Consider the following 24,556-nt stretch of genomic DNA (forward strand, 5'->3'; position numbering starts at 1 on the left):
AATGCAAAAACATTCAGACCTCAAACTGATTGGTTATATTAGAAACCACACTTTGCTTTTCTCAAGTGGCTGATTATGAGCTATTTTATGAGCTATTCATGAAAATATCCTGAGGCTGTTTGCATCAAACACTGGGATTTTGTTAGCAGTAAAAGAAGGAAAGTACACCATGTGTGGGAAAGTAATTCCCTCGCAAAACCTGTGCTTGGAGGCTACTTAGGTCAAAAGAATTTATTTTTAATTCCATGGGCTGAAGAACTGCCCATCATCTGCTTTATCAGAAGAGGAGGGTTGAGTCTTTTGGCCTCTTTCAGAGTCTTAAATTACTATAGCTGAAGAGATTTCCCCCAAAAAGCAAGGAGTGTTTTGAGGAGTGTGGCGATGTCTGTCTGCAGAACCGACCATTGGCCAAGGGAAGGACCTGCTTCCCAGAGCTGAGCCCAAGGTGTCCCTGTCACATCCTCTACCTCCTCTGGTATTGCTGCCACAGGGCACAGCAGGAGGGATTCCAGCAATTTGTCAGCACGAGGAGCTCCTACTGGTATCTCCACTCCAGGACTAGGTAGCACTTTCAGGCCAGCAATGACAAATTCTGCAGCTCTGGCTTCACAGTTTTTGTTGGCAGTGCTGTCACAGCCTCTGCCACCAAGCAAGAGTATCTGCAGGGGCAGGATGGTGTAGAGAGATGCCTCTTAGAGAACAGACAGAACACCTTCAAATGGCATCTGGCAGAATTGATGATGGGGTAGTAAGTCACTTTGAAGGGAACAGATTCTAAAAACCTCTATCTGTGAAAATAATTGACAATAGGAGTGAAGAAGGAAAGGGAAAGGGAAAAAGGAAAGGGGAAGGGAAAGGGAAAGGGGAAGGGGAAGAGGAAGGGGAGGGGGAAGGGGGAAAAAAGAGGGAAAGAGAAAGTGTGAGAGAGGACTGAGTCCCTGGAAATTCTGATTTTATTTAAAGAACATTTTGTGACAACATATATGTTTACTAGAATAAAAAACCTTTTCCCACATGCTTTAGCTTTCTCGCTTTTGATACTAACTAAACCAAATGAGTATTTAAAGAGATAGGAAAGAATTAGTAAAACATTTTCCTTCAAGACCAAATATCTGCCAAAGACTGAGTGCTATAGTTAATGGCTTTTAAATATTCACAGGAATGATCAAAGCATTGAAGTAATTAAACAGGGCTCTTAGAATCCAGCATAAGTTGCACTGTTGAGGAAATTAAATAGAGATTCACATTGTGCTGTGTGGTTTTTATAGTCTTGAAAACAGAAGCTTAGTAACAGTATTTCATGCACACGCAATAACGTAAAAAACTACAGCCCATCCCTTTTTGTCCTGATAAGTATTTGCTGCAGCAGCCACCTTTCTTGTAAGTGTTCAAAGATGTGTTCAAAGGCTCTTTTTCCCCCTTTCATGTTGAAAACTGTTTCATTTAAAAAAAAATTATTAGTCCTATATGTATTCTTTCCTTCTTGTCAAGGAATGGGCTCAAATCTCCAGGCAAATATAAAGGATACAAGATTTTAGAAGTAGGTTAAAGAGTTGATGAACCTGACTTGAATTCAATATTGACTTCTCAAGAATTTAAAATCTAGCTGAGAATAACACAGCTTCACCTTTCCTTAGTGATCTGTGAAACGCCAGAAGAAGAAAAAAGAATCTGACTTACTCTGGTGATGCTTGTTGAAATCAGTATGTAGTGGGAAATTATTAGGGAAACTGTTATTAGGAAAAAAACAGTTTATATTACCTAACAGTCTCTTGTCTTTCCCTCTTAGCCCTCTGTAGTCTACTTCGCCTCAAGATAGATTTCAAGTGGTTGGTTGTTTTCTTTTTCTTCCTCCAAAACCCCAAGAGATCAAAATTCGTGGTAAAAACAGGACTCCTACTTTCAATCAGAGCCAAAGAAAAGCTCAGTAGGGCTTCTTCCTGGATACAGATAAAATACTCTGGTGATCTTATCACACCTTATTCTCAAACGTTTGGCACTAGATTCTACTCTGGAACACCCTGACTTCCTTGTTATCTGAAAGAAGGAAGAAATCAAACTTCAAGAGCTGGTCCTACTTTTAAAACCAGTGTTCCTCCCACTAGAAACTTCTTTTCGTGTGATCTGCAATCCTCACTGTTTATTTCAATGAAATGTTTCTTTTTTGACTAGGTTTACATCAGTTCTGTATGCTTTTATGAGCTTTTATGCCTTTTTATCTATAGATGTTTAATACCACTATCTGCTTATTACAACCATCCAGGAATCCCTTTTGACTCTTCTCTCCATCTTCCTGCAGAAGGTCAGGTCACTCTGTGTTTTACACCAATAAAAATCCAGGTTATTCAGATCCTAGGCATGATCTGCAAGCACAGTTTCTCTGTTGACACAGAGATTGAAGACAAACCCCTCTATTGTCATTGGAAAACAAAAGAAAGGAGGAAGTTTCTACCCATTGGAAAGTCTCTGTTTACCCTGAAGGACTCTGTGTCTTCCTTTCTCAGCAGCAGCTCATCAGCTGGATGCCAAGAAGGACAAGAGAGGAAGGGGTGGTTGATTTGTCTGACAATTTAACACCTGTAAACAAAAGCTGAGTCTGTCAAGAACATCTCTGCAATGGCAGGTCCTTGCTGAGGATGAAGAGCTGTGTCACTTGTGTTTAGTTTGCATTGAATTAATGGCATGGTGGGTTTTCATCCTGCAGATGTGGCCTCTGTGACAACAGTCTGTTCATCCTTCAGACGTGTTTGTACCCACAAGGACAGTGTTGCTCTTGCCAGCAGACCACAGTTTGTTCTCATGTCAAAAAAATCCAGGCAAAAATTATTTCTTAAAATAACATTTTACTTTTGCTCTCAAACCAAAGATTTAGATGTAATGGTATAATAGAAAAAAATATGCTTCCTTGTTGTCTATCGGGACAGGTGTAAAATCCTACCACATCCAGATGGCAAGGCACTGATTTCACTTCCACTGTGGAAATGACTTGCAGGAGCAAGCAAAGTAAATTTTGTGCTGGAACAGTGAAGTTCTGTCACTCTGAGTCAGTGTGACGACTGAAGGGTTTTATACCAGATTTGCATCTAAGTTGGTGCTAAAGAAGTTTATAAGGTCCAACATACACCTAAGGTTTGCACAGCAGAGGTTAGGCTGACAGCTAAGGGAGCATTGGTCTTTCCAACCCAAAAGACTGATGAGAAATATTGGTATTTCTGGTCTCCTTTGTTGTTTACAGTATAGCAACATATTTGATGAGATTTTGGAATTGCAGCTGTGAATTGGGGTCAGATTAAGACATGTGAATGGTTGTCGTGCATTTTTAATTGTGGAGGTCAATATCAGTGTAGCTGCTTCTGATAATAGAAAAAAGGTCTTTCAAGATATTTCGTAGGAAAAATGTTTCTTTCCTTTTCATTCTTAACTGCAAAAGCTCCTCCATGATGTACAGCAGACAGGTTATCTAGATTATTTTTTCACAATAACAGAAGACTTCCCTTTTAATCAACCCGAATTGCAAAATTCCCATCTGTATTATGGAATTTCATTCAGTCTCTGCTGTAAATAAGTGATTTCTATGCAACAGGGTTGGTAAAGGACAAATCCTAATTAACAAGAGTGGTATTTGTTACAGCTACCATTACTCATCATACATTTCAAACAACCCATACCATCAAGCCCAAAGCTAGTATGGCTCTTTGTTAAATATTTCTGATAGATTACACATTCTTGTGTTAAAACGGAATTAGGATTTAAAGCCAGTATTTATGCATAGATAAGCCTTGTGCATGAACATTGCATATTCAAAATGAAAACAAATTATCACCTGTACAGGGTAAACACTGCAATAACATGAATACACTTCTGCCATCAGGTTCACAGGCAGCTTAACCAATTTTGTGCTTGCAAATAATTTGTCCTGGCTTCTTTTGGGGCACTGAGTCAGGGAAAGTCACATATAAGTACTGTAGGACCATCAAAATCTCTCCAGATACAAACCAGTCTCCAGGTGACACAAATGACTACAGAGCCAGGTTTACTCTCTTATGGGTTTGTAATTCAGGGTCACAGAGGGGCTCGAGTTAGAAAGACCTAAAGATCTTCTAGATCCAGCCCCTCTGCCATTGGCAGGGACAACTTCCATTAGACCAGGTGGCTCAGTCTCCACCTGTGGAAGCTGAATTACCTGGGACAGATCAAAGCTTAGCCCAGGTTCCCACCTGGAGGCAATCAAGCTGAGACTTTGGGAGGTGGGACATTAGAAAATGCTAATAGAGTAAGCCTGGTTGGTTCAAGACCTTAGACTTACAAGGTCAAGCCCCTGCCCTGTAACCAAATTTGGACACCTACCCCCAGGTAAAACCCTATAGAATGCCAGGCTAACCACACCCTGGTCTTTGGATGCTGCCAGGGTCAGGTGCATTAAATCATATCTCTATCCCTCATACCCATCTCATTTATTAGCCATGTGCAACCCAGCCAAACCCAGATTGCGTCACAGGGATCATCCACCCCTCCTCGCAGCACCCACCCAAGCATTGGCAAATACCAAGGACGCCTTTTTCTCTGTTTTACAAGGTCAAGTTTCCATGCTCATATTCACAGATGGCTTCAGTCTTACGCAGAGCATTGCTGGGTTGGTCACAATAACCAGCAGAGGTTGTATTTTGGATGGCTCTCACTGCTCCCAAGGCCCCAGGAACCAGCTACTGCCTCTCCTCCTTCTGCTTTCCCTTCCAGGATCAGTGATTTCCTGCTGCTTCCTCCATATGTGAGACAACTGGAAGACATAAGGGCCTGAGGATCTGCCTTTTCATAGATATTTCTCTGATAACACTCAGCTGAGTATTGTATTCTTCTGCCATTAAGCTGTCAGGCTGCCTACACAAAATTCCTCCTGCTTGGAAAGAGACTGGTGTGAGCAGCAGGAATTGTTGCTGGCTAGCACATTTCAAAGAGCTGGATGAAAGAAGCTGTCTGTGGAAGGCCACCAGCTGCCTGTTGTCAGCAGCACAAGGCGTGAAGGTCCCATTTGAAGCCCATCCCTGTACAAGAACAGCCTGGCCTTCTCCAGTACCAAGAACATCTCTCAGGCTTTTGGGCTAGCCTCGTTCCTCACTCTGGAGAAGCAGGTTGCTCTTGGAACTCACCTATCCAGAGTTTCTGGCTGGATTACTTTGTCTTACTGCAGACAGCCCTGGAGACAACACTACACTACATTGAGGCTCAATGTGAAATAAAAGGGAATTTTTTTCCACTTTTTCCTTTGGACCAGCTTGCAGCAAGCACACCTGGGCCTCATTCAGGTCTCTATGTGGGCTGGTAGTCAGTTTTTGTTGGGAATTAAAAGCTTCTTCTCTATTTTCCACAGCAAATAATGGAGCAAACCCAGCTGCACCAAAATCCAAATTTCACTCCAAAAATGACAATTTTTATTTTCCTCTATTCAAGCCATGAAGAAAACAAACTTTACTGAGTGAGCTGGAGACACGGTGTCCTCCAAGATCATTCATGAGAGGGAGAATATTCCAAGGGAAGACTGGCAAACCCAGTCTTGGATGTTTAGGAAGCTTTGCAAAACCTTCCCACCTGTAGTGGTATAGCATCCTCCTGGAGACCTCACTCACCTCAGGCACAGTGTGAACAGGAAGGGGATGGTTCAGTTTGTCAGATGTGGGGACAGACGGAGGGAACACTCTTTAAACATTGATATGAGGGCAGGGCTGCTTTCAGTTATGGTGCCAAGTGGCAGTACACAATCTTTGATTTAATGTGAAGGAGGTGCTGAAGGGCAAAAATTCTCAGTGATAAGGACATCTTCCACTCACTCAGCAAGGTAAGTGCAACCTATCTTTCATGGAAGGTGTTCAGTTTTTAAAAATTATGTTTGCTGAAGACATGCCTAGGCAGTGGTGATTTAGAGCATTTTAGGACTCTCAGAGTATCCTCACATCCGTTTTGCCACATTTTCTCTCTTTTTTTCATTGTGAATTATTTGTCCTGCCCAGCTGGTTTGTAGTTGGAGTTCTATGCTCAGTGGAGTCCCAGAGTTCTCTCAGCAGGCCTTTGCAGCGAGTTCTTAGCCAACGTGTGCCTCTGCTGCCATCCCAAATCTGCGCCTTCCTTGCCCAGCCTGAGTGCAAGTGGGGCATGGGCTGAGCATGGCTGAAGATTCACATGGCGAAAATCCTCCAGCATTTACATCTGCTCATTGCTCTGGATAGCACAAGTGACAGAACACCCATCTCAGCTGACAAACGTTATTTCTTGCAGATTGCTACATTTGTTGATCTGCACTGCTGATCAACAAATACACAAGAATCAATTTCAGTTGAAAAAATGTCATTTATTTAAAACTGCCAACAATACATAATTATACAAATCTCCATTAAGTTTTTAAAAAAGTAATTTATTACATTAAATACTATGTAAAAATATACAAATACCAACTTCAGTTAACAAAACTTAATTTATTGCAAACCTCCACAACAACTCACTATACACAAAGATCAATAAGGTGTTTAACAACTTAATATATTACATATTACTACAAGCTTACAGCCCACATAGAAATACAAAAATAACAGTCTTTCTAAATAACCCTGTACCAAGAACTCAATAGATAGAATTATAGAACTATAAAACTGCATTCATAGTTAAAGAGAAAGCAATACATATATAACCAAAACTTATAAATATAGATTAAATATGACATATATATCAATAGATTCATGAAACTAACCTACCTGTAAATAGACAACTGTATCCACTCAACTGCATCACAGCAAATATACAGCTGTACATCTCTATATATATGTAAATAGAACTACAATCAGAAATTGATGAATATACATAAAAAATATAAAATAGACATATATACCTATGCAAATACCAATATACCTATTTAAAGAGCCATATAACTCTATCAATAGAAATATTTACAGGACTGTATACATAGGAAACAGAATTTAACACAGATATAACAATATACATGTATACTTAGATGTATGTAGATATGTGTAATTACAAACATGTACGTATATATATATGTAGCATACATCCATAAATTAAAAAACAAACATATAGAAATATTACTATACAAATAGCAAGCCACAGATATAAATATTCATGTAATAAACAAGGCCAGGACTCGGATGGATGAACAAAAAGCTCCTCATTTATTCTTGCAACCAGCAAGGACGGGAGCCCAGGATAAGCCTAGACTCCACTCAACAAGCACTGGGTGCTCCTTAGAATATGTTGTCCCACCTGAGAACCCTTGGCAGAGGCCCAGCATCCCCTCTTATCCATTCATGCTCTCTCCTGATTGGGGTGCTTAGGATCCTCTCTCTGATTGGCTGGTCATCAGGGGCCTGATTGGTCTATAACAAGAGTCATCCTGGGCCAATCATTCTGCCAGGGTGTCGAATGTTTTGTCCGTTGCCTCCACCAATCCAGGCTCAAGGTGCTGATACTGCCTGTGTGATGTCATCCTTTGAGCAGTTGCTACGTTCACACTCTCAGCATTTACAGGAATATTAACTAACTTACAAACTTAAAAACATATTACCCACTTGCAACATTCAGCCCACAATCCCCAGAAACATTCATTTAGTTAAACTTATACAATTGGAAACATTCACTTAGTTCTACACTTGAACTTATATATTTGGAAACATCCAGTTAATTATACAATTTGAAACATTCACTTACTTAGCCATATAATTATCCCTCTCGTCTTCAAGTCCATATATCTTTAAACAGAACTCTAAGCAGAGGAGTCCCAGCCACCCCATCTTCAAAGCCTGACCCTCTGTTGCTTCCTTCGTGCAGAGCAGCTCTCCTGGACAGGGACAGCACACGGGACATCTGGGAAGCAAAAGGAACACACTGAGTCAGTATCAGGACATTTTCCTTGGCAGCACCTGCACTTCCATCAGGGAAGAGAAAATCCCAGTGCCTCCCCAGGAGAGTCAGAAAGGAAAAGCAGGCAGAGCGGGCCAGGGTGTGCTGAGCGCAGCTGCAGCGGGACTGTCTCGCAGCCGCCGGCAGCCCAGCACAGCCGGCACAGCTCCCGGGCCCTGCCGGCACAGCTGCCTTGCCCAAGGACAGCCCCTGTGCCGGCCGGGGCAGCTGCGCTGAGCAGCCCCAGCACGGGCACGGCCCGCTCCCGCCCAGCTGGGCACTCCCCACGCCAAAGCCCATGCCGCCCTCACCCCCACCCTGCCTCACCAGCCCTGTGGCCTCACCCGGGGTCTCGAGTGGCAGCAGCACATCCCTGTTCTCTGCTCTTGCTGGTGGCCTTCAGCTTCTCGCTGCTGGCTCCTGTCCGTCTCTGGCTGTCCTGCAGGTCTTCAGGGCAGCTGTGGCAGAAGTGGAGGCTCTGGGATTGGCTCCAACGCCAGGCAGAGCTGCAGTCCTGGAGTTCTCTGTGCTCCCTGATGGTCCCCTCCATCCCCTCAGCCTCGCCATCCTCTCGCAAAGCCCCCAGCCCCCTTCAGTTTCTTCAGACACCCACAGTCCTCTCACACCCCTCAGTCCGTTCTGACCCATCCCATCCCCTTAGACCCACCACTCCCCTCAGCCTGTGACATTTCCCTGCCACCTCAGTGACACAATCGCCCTCTGCTCCCCCACACCCCTCAGTCCCCCAGCACCTCAAGGTCACCAACCCTTCAGTGTCACCGCCTCCTCAGCCCCCTCAGTCTCACCGTCCTTCAGCAGCTCCTCAGGGGACGGTGCCTGGGGCCTACAGCTCCAGGGATACCCGGGGCTGGAACTGCTGCTCTTCCCAGACCAGCCACCAGCTTGGACCCAGCACAGGAAGAGTAGACAGAGGGACACGGGGAAAAGCAGAAGATGGAAAAGGCGGCTGAGCGGGAAAGAGGTAAAAATGCAGCCTAGGCCTACACAAACAATCCATCCATCCATCTGTCAATCCATCCATCAATCCATCCATCTAAACATTCGTATTCCTCTCACTATATAACTATACATATTTATAAATATAACTTTTTTAATATATGTAAATACTACTCTACGCATATATAAATTTAACTGTGAAAATCTATAAATGTACATATATAAAAATATAATTCTATCATGTCTATAACTATATATTTATCTAAATTTAACTATATAGATCTATAAATATAAATCTGTAGCTGTATAAATACTCTATAAATCTATAAATGTAACTATAGGATATATAAATAAAACTACACAAATCTCTAAATGTATCTAAAAACAGAGGGATTCCACCTGCCCAATGGTCACAGGCTCTCCCTCTGTCACTTCTTCTCACACAGGGCAGCCCTCCTGGCAAGGTATATCAGATGGATATCTAAGAAGCAAAGGAAATGCTGAGTCATACTGGCCTTTGTGCATCTTTCCCTTTGGAAGTAACTCTCCTTCTGCCAAGGACTGTGAAAGAAAGGCAGACTCTCACTTGGGAATTTGAAGCCCACTCTTTAAAAAACAGGGATCCTTCAAAGTTTCCAGAACTGTGTAAAGCATTGAAGTGTCTCGATAAAGTTTCAGTACTCGCAGTGCAAATGGCACCATGAGAGCCTGAAACACAGACAGTCCCAGCTCCCCCAAAGAAGTCCAGCCTTGTTCTTTCTCTGTGCTGATAGAGAGGCCTCAGTCCTTCCTGAAATGGCTGAAGCTGAAGGCTGCTGTGAGCTGAGTTTTGACCCAAATTGGGACACGCGCGTTGGTGACACAACTGCCATAAGGTCAGGTTTAGTCCCCACTCTCTTGCCACGGCAGAGGAGCCAGTGTCAGAGCCTCTGAAGACACATGGAGAGCAGGCCTCAGGGAGGTTGTGCCAGTGCAGGGTTGGAACTAATGGCACCAGGAAGCACCATCCCTGCAGTCAAGAACTCAACTCTTCTGATTTCCCTTCCTGCCCCAGGAAGGGCTTTAATACCCCTTTAATTACACACCCTTAAGCTTTAGCCACACAGTGTGTTCCTGGTCTTCCTCCAGATCTCCAGAACACCAGAGAGAAACCGTCTGCCTCATGGTGCCCTGTAGTGTTTTTTCTGTATTTCATAGCAAGTAGAACAGAGGCATCTGCGTTGTTTTCTATATCTGTGGCAAAACATTTGATTTGCTCTCATTTGTTACAAACCAAGTGTTTTAAATTGTTTTAGTCTTCAGGAGGTTTAGTGGTTTGAATACCTATTACTCATGTGCCTGCAGACCCAGGCAGAGCTAAGAAATATCCAAATAAACCACCTTGCCTGGCTGTAAGAGCTGTTTGGCAGCAAAAGCCAAGTGGTGTATCAGAATATGAACGTGTTCAAATGAGCAACTACATCTACCTAATTTCACTAGGCAGGCAGATGCAGCCAGCACAGACTCAGTGTAAGGATATTGATGGGAAAGACGTGTTTTTCAGTTATTTAAAGTTAGCATTATGCACCATAATTGCACAACACTTGTACTGCATCTTTTATTCTGTTTTTCTGCTGGTGGAGAGAAAACAGCACAATTTAGTTATCAAATAATTCTAAATACCTTTCAGCTCATGAAAGTTTTTGATGGCACACTGATTGCATTTGTTCTGCAGAAAGGTATAGAGGGTTCTTTCTGAATTTTTTTACTGTAGCTTGGAGCTTTTTTTTAAAAAAAAAAAGCCTTGCCATGGAATCAGGTAAACAAAACTGTACTTTTCTGGACCTCCATCTAGACACATCTAGTGAACACATCTGCATTGAAGGCAGGGGAATGTCCTGGATTTGGAGCAAACTTGCTACCAAATATAAAAAAAAATAAATTGTGCAGTCAGGTTTCTTTTGCCTGTTGAGAGTTCTACTAATTAGAAAACAAAGATAATAAATTAGATGATTACCCACCTGTCAGTTATGAACAGTTGTGCAGAGATGGTGTATGGGCTTTTAGTAATGTTATTGAGTTCTTTTTCTTTCCTTTGGGTGCCTGAGGTCCCAGTAACTGAGGAAGATCCTCCAAGAGTGAAGGGACCTCTCAGTTGTGGAGAAACTGGTTTAATCAGGGGAGAGGGATCACAGAGAGTTGTGTGGCCCCTTCCTGGATGGCCAGTGCTCAAGATTCCCCAGGCTTGTGGTCCTGCCCCACTCTGCAGCTCCCCTGGCCCCATCCCTGTGGATGACAGAAGGGCTTTACTCAGGAATGGAGAGAGGAAATGAAGCTGGACCCTTCCTGGGAGTGCTGCCCTGAGCATCTGCTTGGCAAGAGACACAGAAAATGAGAACTGTATTTAAAGAAAGACTTGATTTTCGAGGCAGAGAAATGAGCTGAGGCTGGAGCAGGCAAGCCAAGATGGCATTTACATACCATGTACTGTCTGTGGACTTCGACACTTTGCAGTCTTATAAAAATTAGAAATTAACAAAACCTCTTTGACTTCTACATCTACCAATTCATGGACATACCGGTTAATAACTCCAATTCCAAACCAAAGCTTTTACTGCCATCAGTGAAAGCTTGGTTTTAATGCCACATTTTAAAAAAAATATTTATGTACTAGAGTGTATCATCAGCATTTAGGTTAGCAATTCACCAAGGTGCAGACAAATGACTGTATATAAGAGCAACTTCAGTCCTTGTTTTGAGAAATTTCCAAGTAATTGGATTGACAATGTTCCTAGAGGTGTATCTATTTCTTCCCACTATATCTATATATACATGTATATAAACATATAAAAACAAAATGATTTTGCCATTATTTCCAATGAGATTTTTCAGCATCACCTAAGGGACTTACCAGTGTTTTATTAAAAGTTTCTAGGAAATTAGTACCTAATAAAGACCACTGGGAGCTATTAGCCAAAAAATATTGATAAGAAATATAATGTCATTAAAAGAGAATTTCCCCAAGCAAAATTGTTAATTTCACTAGAGAAGAATTTCATTGGTCAGATTGATCTGAAATGAAACATTTTTGGGAGATTTTTACTTTTGCCTGTGCCTGAGATTTTTCCTTTCAGTAATTTACACAGTGTATGTCCCTTTTAAAGCAAGCACTTTGAACATCTTGGGGTTGTCTGTACATCTGTCCCCTTTTTTCCAGTGGCAGTGACTTTGTCCAGCTTAGTTTCCACTTCTGTTGCACCTCAAGCACCTCCTGACATGGATATGTAGTGCAGCAATGGGAGTCACCTGCTGGCCCTGTGTCATGGAAGAGGCGAATTATTCAGGGAGTTCAGACCACAGGAGATAGTGAAGAGATAAAGCAAATGAACTCTAATTCCTGCGTTCCTCACATTTTAGAGGCAGGGTTTGAGATGTGCTGCAAAACAAGAGTGCAGATCTTGGTGGTGTGTTTGTGTTTTTTGTTTAATAGTTGGCTTTTCCTCTGAGGATTTGGCTTTTACAGTGATGCTACCAATGTGCTGGAATTTTCACCCCGTGGAAAAGCATCTGCTCTCATGCTGACACCCTGCATCAATTGCACCCTGTGTTGTACACCCTGCCTGCCCCCTTTAGTTTTATTTCAGCATATGCCAAAGTTTCCTTCTTTTCCTAAAGTCTGAGGCACATCCTCTGCTGCTTCCAAATCCTCACTCTCCTGGGACCCTGACCAGCACTGCCCCATGGTCACTTGTAGCCAATAACAGTCACCTCCCCAGCAGCCCCTCCTTGCTGCCCACCAGTAGGTCCAGCTCTGCCTGTCCCTGCTTGATTCAGGAACTGAACACACTCCATCCTTGACTCACTCCAAAAATCCCATGATGGCTGCTGCCCTGCTTCATTTCCCTCCCAAACAATGCCAGGGAGGTTAAAGTACCATAGGAGAAACAGGGACAGCGGCCAGAGGCTGGTGGTCAGTTGTTGCTGCGGTTTTTCTGAGTTTTTTAAAAGCCTTCTATTTGTTCATAAGATGGAGTCAGTCTTTAGTTTCTGTACAGTATTAAAGGTCAGTTTTTCACTTCCTCACACTTTGGAACATAAACAACCTTTTTTGGTTTTGTTCACTGTCTTTGTTAACACATTTTGCCTGAAAATAATGTTGGTTGACAGCTGATCTAGCCAGTAGGGTGAAGGGGTAGTAACCCCAGAGGCCAATCTACAACCAGACCCACAAATGTATAAAAATAAAAGAAATAAACAGGTTCACCCTCTTTTTAGGGAGCAGCTTTTCACTCCAGACCTCTTGCCTCCATGTTGTTGTTTGCATGCTGCTTTCACAGTCAGTAGCAGCCCTCATGGTATCATCTGTCCCCTGCCCTGTTTTCCAGCTGTGCCTCAGTCTGGTGCCACTAAAACAACTCAGAGAAGTGGTTGTCATGAAGCAGCATATCTGTGTTGTAGAGAAGAACAATTATTCTGCTCAGATGCTCTTTGGGCTGTTGTGCAGGCTGATGCTGTTTCCACTAGAGCCTGCAGAGCTGCCACCTTCACAGCTCAGCACAGACCAAAATCCTCACAGGGAAACATCCCAAGTGTGATGAAGCACACATCCCTGCTTCCTCTGATCCATCATAAAGCCACCCAATACATAGGAGGCAAAAATTTAATTCTGCTCTGGCAAAAGGATTTTTAATCTTCCCAGAGCCACACTCCACTGAGTTCATCAATTCCAATAGGATTGCAAAGATAGTTTGGGGCTTTCCCTTGCGTAAGGTGGGATGCCTGTGCCACTTCTGATGACAAAGAACAAGGACAACTATAATTCCTTCTGAAATAGTTATCTCAAAGCCCTTTGAAATACTGTTCATAATTATTGAGACAGTAAAAAATAGAGAAAAAGTATCATAGTAAGTTAAATGCCAGTGTTTCCCACCAATTATTTGACAAAAAAAAAGCCAAATTAACTAATTGAAATCACCTGAATTATTATCAGTCACTATTGGTAGCAATTCTCATTTATATAATTCAAATTATTACATAAAATCAATTTTAAATGTTGCAAGTTTACTGTATAGATGATGAAGTTGAAGCCTCTGTTCTCCTGAAGGGAGAATGTCAGGGCTTCTCCCTGTAAACAAGGCTGTGATATGTATTCTTGGGTGTCCCGATTGACCTAATGGAAGTGTATTGAACTGTTTGTTTTTGGAAGTATAAAACAAGAAAAAAGAATACAAAGCTACGAGTGCTCTTCTGCTGCCCCATTCAGGGTCTTTGCTGGGCCCAGGTATAATTTTCTTTTCGCAAAAAAAGACCCTGTATCTTTTCATGAATTCCCTGGAATTTCAGTCATAATGGCTTTGTCTGCAGTAGGTAACTCTGCCTCACACCTTTCCTTCAGCACCTAGTATGCACTGCTCCTTGACCTCATGAACTTTCTGTTTCTGTGCCTAAGGATGACACAGTCTCTCTTCCCAATGTAGGGCTCTATTTGGATGGACAGTGAAGTGATGACCCATAAAAACTTTTGTCCTGTACCAGACAGTGACCTTCACCAAGTCCTGAAGTTCTTAATGTCCAAAGGCACTTTTGGAGGTAGCTGGCAAAGTTACTGTGTCACAGCCAGGCCAACAGGAGCAGGCACTTGCCCAGGACAAGTGTTCCACAGCCTTTCCAAGCAACCTTCCCAGCTGTGGGGAGTGGATGTGGCCTCTCTGCCCTGCTGCCATGTCCCTCCTGCCATGATATATCCCTACGATGTGTTCAGAAAAAGTCCAGTTCCCTCATCCTTCTCCTGACGCTGGTAACAGCCACTACCTTGCCCATGTGCCCACCTCTGACTCCCCACCAGAGACTGTCCCCTCAGGAAACTGGGCAAAGTCCAGGCTGGTTCCAGGCACCCAAAATCCCCTGCACTGGGGGAGCCCCAAGCCAGACCTTTGACTATCAAGCCAGACCTATCATAGCTGTCGGAGACATGCTGGGAGCACACAAGAACATCCAGGAGAGGGGACTCCAAGAGTGCCTGCCTCAGGCTGTCTTCTTGGTACCACAGCCCAGCTGACAGGCACTTTGCCACCCTTGATACAAGGCCACAGCCATTCCCTCATCGTCATCCTTGTCCAGAGATTCTCCAGTACATCTGCCTTCCCAGTCCGGCTGCTCACACTCAAGTCTACAGCATTGCCAACACTGGGTTTCTGCCCATCTCTACCTCCAGCCTGTCAAAGCCCCTTTGGGGATGATGGGTCCTGCGGGAGCCTCCCACCTGCCATTGGGGTGCCTCTGCTCCACCAGCACTGCATTTCAGTGATGCTGCTCCAGCACAGATCAGCTTCCCGGAGGACTTTATGCCCATGCCACATTCACAGCACCTCTCCAGTGACTGCCACACAGCCCACAAGATTTTCTAGCTCCTGAGTGCCTGGCAATATTTTCTCCAGATTTGCCACCCATTCCCCTCTTGCAAAGCCTGTGACACCAGTAACAGCACACCAAGTGCCAAATTTTCCTCTTGCGTTTTCCAGATATCCTCAATGTAACTCCACCCCCCAGACATCTTCAAGGAGGTCATCCCAAGTTCTTCCTTCAACCTGCACTGTGAGGTTGCCACAAAGGAGAGAAAATCCCACCTGGTAGAAATGCCAAGTACTTTCTTTCAGAACAACACCAGAATCTCTGGGTTATTTAGAGATTTCCACCAAGTGGAGAAAATCAGCCCTTGATTTCTTTTCATTGCCCATCCATGTGCATTCCAGAAGAATTACTGTTTAGTTAAAAAACCTGAAAACACATAGTTTTGGTCCCTGGAATGGCATTTGGGACTGTTTTCTTCTTTTTCTTTTTCTACAGTATATACCACTGCAAGTAACAACTTGCAAACATTCAAAAGCACCAAGGCTGGCAGTGCTACCTTGCCCCCTTATGAAATACAGTTGACAGGATAAAAATTGTGTGAGTCATAATTTATTGTACTCATAGACAAGGAGCCATAATATTTTAAGTTTTAAATATATCCTGGGCTACACAGTTTGATAGACTGACATCCAAGAACACTGATGCCTTTGAAAAATAAAAGAACCAACATTTTTGACAAACTTTACTCATGTTCTAATGTTCCATACACTAGTCAAAAAGCTATTTTGTTTGTAAAGATCTGATTTCCTGAAAACCATCCATGTCAAAAACAAACAGCCATGGAGATCAGAGAAAAACGTTTCAATAGAAGCTGTTTGTTATAGAACTCAGCGTATTGTAATTAGCATACCTTGGAAATGTATAAAACGTGGAGAAAAACTCTAGTTTCCCCTCTGTGAAGCAGCAATTGCTGCAGAGGAATGCTCTGGAGCCCCAAGCACAATGTGGCTATGTTGGGAACCTGAAATAAAAATTTCTGTCCACATTTTCTGTCAAGTTTGTTATACAGGCACAGTAAACAGGATAAATGGTCTGGCACATGAGTTCCTCTCTGCAGGTTAATAGCCTGAGGCATATTATCTGTCTAACTGTGGAATCCACTTTCATAAAATACCCAAGAATTATGAAAGATCCAGCCTGTATTTGGGGAAACTGGTGTAAAGTAGTTTAGGTAGCTGAGGCTAGTCTGACTCTATTAAGTATAGCTATGTGGACTACCACAATACCTTTTTACTTACCCATGTCTATCAGCAATAATAACTAAATATTATCATTTACACTACCCTGGATCAAATACATGCTTACTCGGTTTTGATTTGCTTAGGAACTCTGTAGGTTTTATTGAGAATCTGTTTCAGTCAAACTGAGTTTTTCTCTCAAGTTAACAAATCTTGGATCACACCTCAGCCCCTGAATTCTTGGAACATTGTCTGAATAATTCTAAAGAGAAATTTACATGCTTGCTTAGAACTTACTTTAGAGAGAAACAGGTTAATTTAAAAAAAACCCTAAAACAAACTCCAGAACAATCAAGTAATTCTACCATTTTTGTTATCACCTCAGAAGTGATTGTCCAAAATCACTTCCAAAATTTTCCAAAATAAATACTACATCCAAACCAGTACCAACAGTTAAAAGACAGTGACAGAGTCCAGTCTAAAAAAATTTACAGATTACTTCATGTGTTTTCAAAAGTTGCCACACATTCTCTGGTTTATTAAAACAAACAAACAAAAAAGCATTCTTTAGGGAAGGACTAAAATTTCATACCATTTGTCGAACAGATGGTATTTAGGAAACAGAGGCGGCAGCTCTCTGGCCCACATGGTGCTGCTGGCAGAGCTGGCTGCTGCGTAGTCAAGACTCAGAAAGGCGTGAGCTGCCTCACTGCATGGCCAAAGCCAGCTCAGTGCTGCAATGTAGGCCAGAGGTGCCACACAGCTGGAAGCTGCAGGACTTGCCAGAGGGCAGCGCCGTGAAGTGGCAGTGGAGCAAGTGGGACAGACACAGCCAGGCCAATGCCACCAACATCTGGACCCAGTGGGTGACTTTCTGCTTTTCCAAGCATCAGCCCGTGCAGAGAGTGTCCAGCAGGTAGCAGTCCTGATCCCTGGGCAGCTGGCCACCAGAGGTGTGGAGGAATAACATCTGCCCCAACAGCTGCTCCCCGGAGCACAAGCACTCCAGTGCCACATGGATGCACCTAGCCGGCTGCTGCTCTGTGCTCTCTGGGCTGAAGGACTGGCCGGGGAGTGGCCACAGGATGACTTGTCACTTCTGAGTACAGACAGCATGAGTAACGACACTGACTCTCAATGTAGAGCAAAAATGAGAGCAATCTTTATTCTTCTAAATCTTCCTTTTATATGGTACCTCGGTACAATTCATATGATTGGTCATTAGAGCCTACACCTCTTGCCAGTAAACCCATTTGAAAAACACCATGTGCTGATGGTTTTTCACTTCCCAAGGATTGCTATTGTTCCTCCGTTATTTTTCCCAGGCCACTTTCTCAGGCCTGTGTGAAGGTGGTATGTGAATGATTTCACAGACGCTGCGGTTGCCTGATGCCTACAATTCAGACCACTGTCAGTATCAACATCTCCCCCTTTTTGTTTAAAGGCTGAGGGAAGCATCTGTGTCCTTCCCAGCAGGGCCCTTGCAAGAAAGAGATAAACACAATACCAGAGGTCCCTTTACTTATCTAATAATCACCAAACAGAGCCTCAATTGGACACTGGCTTAAAATGGTCAGGGAAGTTCTCTGGCACCTGCTGTTAAACTCTTCACAATCATATCCGTGCACCAGCGTCAAGTCTTGCTATTTACTAATTCTAATACAGAAGACAAAACATCTTTAGTTCCCACAAAAATGGTAGTCTAATTCATCAAGATTCATTGCTTGAGAAGTCATCCTTTCAGGGAACGAGGACTTTTCCTGCTTTGTTGGCAAAAGATGGTGGTCCTTGCATCGACACTTGCAATGGTAAACTGGTTTATCTTTCCAATTTCAATAATTTATGACTGGGAAGGTGATAAACAATCTGCCCTAAAGCCCATTTTGCTTAAAAAATTTACAATAATTCAGACAACATGGGTGCACTTTTTTTTTTTTTTTTTTTTTTTTTTTTTTTTTTTTTTTTTTTGTGATGCAAAAACATGTGATTTTGATGGGGCAAAGAAGAGACCCATTGCAGGATGTGCAGGACTGGACCATCATTCACTCAATTGGCCCATGATACCTGTAGGATGTAACCAAAAAAAAATAAGAAAAAGAAAATAGCAATAGAAAGATACTCTTAATATACCTGACTCCAAAAGATCTATATGATCTCAATCACCACAAAGCAAACCGCAAAATGAAACAACAGTCTTTGATAACTACAAAGTATACACTGAAGGCACGTGAACGATTGCCTAAAATACACCTACATCTTTGTAGGAAAATTAAATGAAACAACCTCTGCTATAGCATTAAAACAAATGAAAGAGAAAAGTCCATTAGAGCAAGATGTTGATCTTTTGCATCACTGGATGCCTTCTTTAAGTCTGAAGCAGGGGGTAACTTGAAGAAAATCAGTGGAAACAGTACCATGATGCTGACACAAGACTTTTGTTGTCTCCATAATTTTCAAGCTCATGGCCATCTCCTTCACAGTCAATCTGATACCCACAAAGGTTATGCAAAGTGTCCCTTTTCACTCCTCAGAGGTGATGGGTGATATGACTGCTTGAACCTGCTAATGATAAAACACAGACATATTTTCTCCTTAAGTTAATAAACTTGTCAGGCTCCACTGTCGTTACCTTCCAATATGAAGGCAGGCAACCTGGTTTCCAGAAAGCGGCACGGCAACCCAGCCTCTGCCGGCTTACTCGGTCCACAGACACACTGCCATCGATACGATGGATGGTCAAAACAGCGTTTATTGCTTTACCTTGTGGGGTTAAATAGTCAAAGGGGGCTTTACTACGTCAGAAGGGGGCGGAGGGTCCTTATCTTTCCATGACATCCGAGATCTTCCGAGTGCCTGTCCTTATCTACCACACACATCTCCCCCCACCCCTCCACAAAATAATGAGGTAGTCATAAATATAGGCATTAAGATGGGGTACAAAGTAGTAACTTAATAAGGCGAAGGGGTTTGGAAAACCTGAGTAAATTTTGCGAGGCTGATTAGACAAACCTTGCGACTGGCAATGCTCACAGTTTGTTTTACAGCATTTGTTGTTGGCCTATAAATAGAATGTTGGCCCGTTCCAGGCGGGTTTGAACAAATGAGACCAGCTTGTTCAGCCGGCATGGTCCAAAGGCGAGAGCTAAAAGCAACATTGCCAGTGGACCTATCAGGGTAGAGATTAGGGTGGTGAGCCATGGCGATTGATTGAACCAGGACTTGAACCAACCCTGTTGGGCTTCCCTGTCTCTCTTTCTCTGGGCCAGTCTATCTCGGAGTTCTGCCATGGAGTCTCTAACGACTCCTGTATGATCAGCATAAAAGCAGCATTCTTCTTTCAAGGTGGCACACAAGCCTCCTTGTTGCATGAACAGGAGGTCCAGCCCTCACCTGTTCTGTAAGACAACTTCTGAGAGTGAGGAAACTGATTTCTCTAGAAAGGAGATGGATTTCTCAATCCTCTGCAAATCCTCATCAATGGTCATCTGCAGCTGGGAAAGTCCTTGGTGTTGGGTCACGAGGGCCGAGACACCTGTGGCTGTGCCGGCTGCTCCCAGGCCGAGCAGCATTACGATAGTTACACCTGTTATTATTTCTCTTTTGTGGAGCCTGCTGGGTTCCTCTAAAAGTTGTCACACCTCCTCGTCTGAGTGATACAGGACCTAGGAACAATTAGAACTTGGACACAAAAATCATCAGAGTCACTGAATTTGGCAAGGGACACACAAGGACTCACCCCAGATCTCTGACAAACCCACATCCCGGATGCAGATGGGATCACCCACTTATTGATCTTTTTGTCAGGCTTGACAACTTCGGTGCAAACATTTCCTTTCTGCTTTGCCAAGGTTGCACTGCCAAATCATTTGCCCTGGCCCATGACTTGACTCAGGGTGATTCCTCTGCAGGGAGTGTCCCACCTGCACTGGTGGGGGACATCGTCTGTGGAGTAACTGAAGGGGATGTTTAAAGCAACTCCTTCGTAGAAAGGAGGTTTAACATCGTAGCAAAGCCAGCAGGAATCAGTTAGGTTCGTGTTGGATTCATTCAAGGATGAAAAAGTAGCTTCTAGCATGCAAAAAATAGGGTTCGGGTCAGACACTGCTAAGCGGTCTATCTGGAGGGCATCCGCATAGCTGGTCGGGGTATTGGTGACCTTTGTGGGCAAGGCTTTGGGGTGGGTTGTGCTTTTCCCTTTCAGTGAGCCTTTAATAACTTCATTGGGTCTGACCGCTCGGGGCGCTGGTGGCTGGAGCCTGATAATTTGCACATTCACCCACTCTTTTGACAATTGGAGGACTACTGTCTATGTCCTGCCTGTGGCCTAACTAGGGTGATCTGGCTGCAAAACGGTCATGTTATAGTCAGTGCATGTCCGACGTACAGGGTCTCTATAATAGTTTCGACAGAACCCTGTCCTGAAGAAGGGTTTGTTACAGCTGGTGGGTGCCCAAGTGAACTGTAAAAACTTATCGGGCTCCTGCGGTTCCCACGCGTATCCTGATGGTCTGGCATCCATAACAATGGTTTCACAGCCCCAGTAACCACAGTACCCCCACCCCGGGTAGTTGCAGTACCTTTTCCCTGGGTTTGAGGCTGGGCACCAGTAGGCCATGTACATGTGCATGAGGTGTGGGGCGTGGCAGTCTATCTTTGGTCGCCCTGGAAATAGGTCAGTGATGTGGAACACAAAGGATGGTGCGCCCAGTGTGGTGATTTCTTTGAGCACCTTGTCACTTGAAAGGTGTTGCATGACCCACCTGAATGGCTGATGGGGGTAACAGTCTGGGCTGGCTTGCATTCTGGCGACAAGCCCCAAGAGCAAAATCACACAAAAACACCGTTGTTGTCTGGGTCTCACAGGTGTGGGACTCTTGGGTGCTCTCGGTTCATCACTTTCCTCTGGAACAGGGGTTTGCGTGTTACGGGGGTGCCCCACGAGCATGTCCTGCAAACAGAAACTCACAGTTTTCGTTAGTCTCATTCTGAAGATCAGGCTTGATTGACTTAAGTGGGCACCACTTGATTTTGCCCTCTTTTTTGACAGCTGCATACCCTCTCCCCGTGAATACCAACCTCCAGCCCCATTCCCATTCACCTAGCTCATTTTTAATTACAACCTGTGGGCCCTCCTCTAGTTCTTGGGTGGCCCAGTGCTTTTGAACAGGACGTTTGTTTCACGTCCCCTGGGGAATTGGTTCAGTGCTAGCAAGGCAGTTGCCAGCAGCCATGCCTGGTCCCCTGGGGGAATGGCATTGGCGAAACCCTCTGACTTCGCCAGCACCTCTATTCTGGTTTTGAGAGTTTGGTTTGCTCGCTCCACTGTGGCCTGACCTGGAATTGTATGGAATGCCCTGCACTAGAGTGATGCCCCACTTTGAGGCGAATTCTTGCACCGGTTTGGAGATGAAATTTGAGCCATTGTCAGTTTTAATTTGCTTGAGGATACCAAGCCATGCCATAGCTGTCAGCCAGTGCTGAATTGTGGCCTTAGAGTTAGTTTTGGGATGCTGTGTGGCCACAACCACTCCGCTGTAAGTGTCCACTGTCACTGCCAGCCATGCTCTGGGCTTCAGCAGTTGACATAAAGTGAAGTCCGACTGCCAGATTTCTGAGGCCTTGAGACCTCTTGGGTTGACCCCACTGGTCCACAGGGGTGACTTCTGGCAATGAGGGCAGGTGGCCACTACATGTTTCGCATCTGCCGTCGAGATCCTGCATCTCTTTGCCAGTGCTTTGGCTCCGATGTGGAGCGACTCATGCAGTTGACGAGCTTCCTGCAATGTCCACACTCCCTTTGCCGCGGTGTCCGCTTCGTCATTGCTGGTCTGGAAGAAGCCCTTGACTGGGTTGTGGCTGTTGACATGAATGACAGACACAGTGCCCTGTCGTGAGGAGAGCGCTTCTTCAAGTATTGAGGCCTCTGCAGAATTTGACACACCTGGTCCTGACATGGCCAGGCAGAGCCTTGCCACAATTATAGAGTCCGTTACGGTGTTGAGGTGTTCCTCTTGGAAGAGTCCGCACGCAAAGGCACAGCTGCTGCTTCCAGTTATTGCACTGACAGTGTGGGGTTGCATGCTTTGACACAATGCCATTCTTCTCCTGCCTGCCACACAGCCGCTGCGGTGGAAGTCGTGGAGGAGGCGTCTGTGAAGACTGTCCGTCCTGGCAGCGGTCAGTCCATGACCTTTGGCAGCATGTCTATGTCGACAATGGTCAGTAGCTGAGTCCAAGGTGGTCTGGAGGAGTAGCAGATTTCTCCTCCGAAGCCAGTGAGGGCAAGGGCCAGGTGCTCTGACGCTGTGGTTGACTCCATGGTCAGCTGCTTGCGGAAGAGGAGGTGGATTCTTGTCGGCTCGGTTCCCAGATGTTTCTAGGAGAGTTTCCTGCCTTTCATGATGAGGTTGGCGACGCATTTGACTCCCGGGGAAAATGCACGAGCTGGTCTTCTGAGGACCACCCATTGGATCGGCTGGGACTTCTCAGAAGGTCCTTGGGCCAGTGCTCCCACTCCTCTCTTCTGTGTAAAGTGGATGTACAGATCAAGGCAGCACACCTGGGTTCCACCTGGCAAGTGTCCCAGTAGACATCTGACGTTCGATGAAGTCGAGGGAGCTCGCTGCTTGCAGTATCAACTCTTTGGGTTCCCAGGGGTGCTTTCCTTTCAGGAGGTCATATAAGGGGTCCATGACCTCGGGAGGAATTAGGATGATGTTGCGGAGCCACTGCAGAGATCCTACAAGTCGCTGCATGTCATGGAGCGTCTTGATGTCTCGGCAGACCTTCACCTTGGGTGGGGTCACATAGGAGTTTGTGATCCCCACTCCCAGGAAAGTCACACAGGGTCCTCTTTTGATCTTCACGCTCGCGATCTCAAAGCCGCTGGCTTGGAGAGACTGCGTGATTGTGGACACTAAGTGATCCACTTGGCTAGCTGATGGTGTGGCCATGAGGATGTCGTCCATGTATTGAATGATGGTTGCAGGAGGGTAGGAGTGTCGGACTGGCATCAGTGCTCTGTCCACAGTGATTTGGCATACAGTAGGGCTGTCCAAAAAACCCTGTGGTAGCATGCGCCATTGGAAACGGAGGCTGGGTCGCTTGCCATTTGGGAACACAACAGAAAAGGCGAACAGTTCCTTATCCTCGGGGTGCAGGGGTATTGAGAAGAAGCAGTCTTTGATGTCCAGCACTGCGCATGGCTGCCCTTCAGGGATGGCTGAGTTCATGGGCAGCAGTGTCTGAACAGGACCCAGAGGTTGGATTGTCTTGTTCACTTCCCTGAGGTCATGGATGAGGCGATAACCTTCTCCAGACCTTTTGGGGATTACAAAAATGGGGGTGTTCCACGGGCTGGTGGAGGGTTCTGTGTGACCCTTTTGCAGCTCACGGTCAACCAGTTCCAGCAAGGCTGTCATTCGAGGCTTTGACAGGGGCCACTGGTCAACCCATACAGGGTCTGATGATTTCCAAGTCAGTTTGATCGGCAGCGGTGGGTGCATGGCAGTGGCCCTCGGGATAAATTTATGATCCTGGCTCCTAACATAGCAAGGATGTCCCTTCCTATCAAAGGTGGGGAATTTTGCAAAATGTAGGGGTAAATTGCCACTGTCTGTTCTGGTCCCTTTTCTGTGTGAAGTGTTATAGCCACCAACTGGGTGCTTCTCCACGCCCGGATTTGCCCTCCCACTCCGTTCACTGGGAGTACTTCTTTAAATTGCCAATTCCGGGGCCAATATGCTTGTGGGATTATCAAACAATCAGATCCTGTGTCCCCCCAAAACTGAAGCCCTATGACGTAGGGGTCCCAGCTGCCATAAAGGCAGCATGTTCCCCAAATTATCAGGGGCTCCTTCCCTATTTTCATGGCCAGGGCCACCCAGGGATCCTGCTCTGGGGCGACCCCTGCTGGCCCTGTGGCACAGGCGCAGCTTGCAGCGGTGGTGGGTACGAAGGCACCGCTGGCGGTGTTGCGAAATTCTGTAAATGTGTTGCTGTCAGGGGTGCAAAACTGGTTGTCCCCTGTGGGGACATGGGGTATGAGGGTTCCCCGCCCCACTGGGGGTTGGCATAGATGGGCCGCCTTGCATTCGGAGCAGGAGGAGGCTGGGTGCGGCCCGCATGAC

The sequence above is a fragment of the Prinia subflava genome, chromosome Z (genome assembly GCF_021018805.1).
Source record: "Prinia subflava isolate CZ2003 ecotype Zambia chromosome Z, Cam_Psub_1.2, whole genome shotgun sequence".
NCBI classification, from domain to species: domain Eukaryota; kingdom Metazoa; phylum Chordata; class Aves; order Passeriformes; family Cisticolidae; genus Prinia; species Prinia subflava.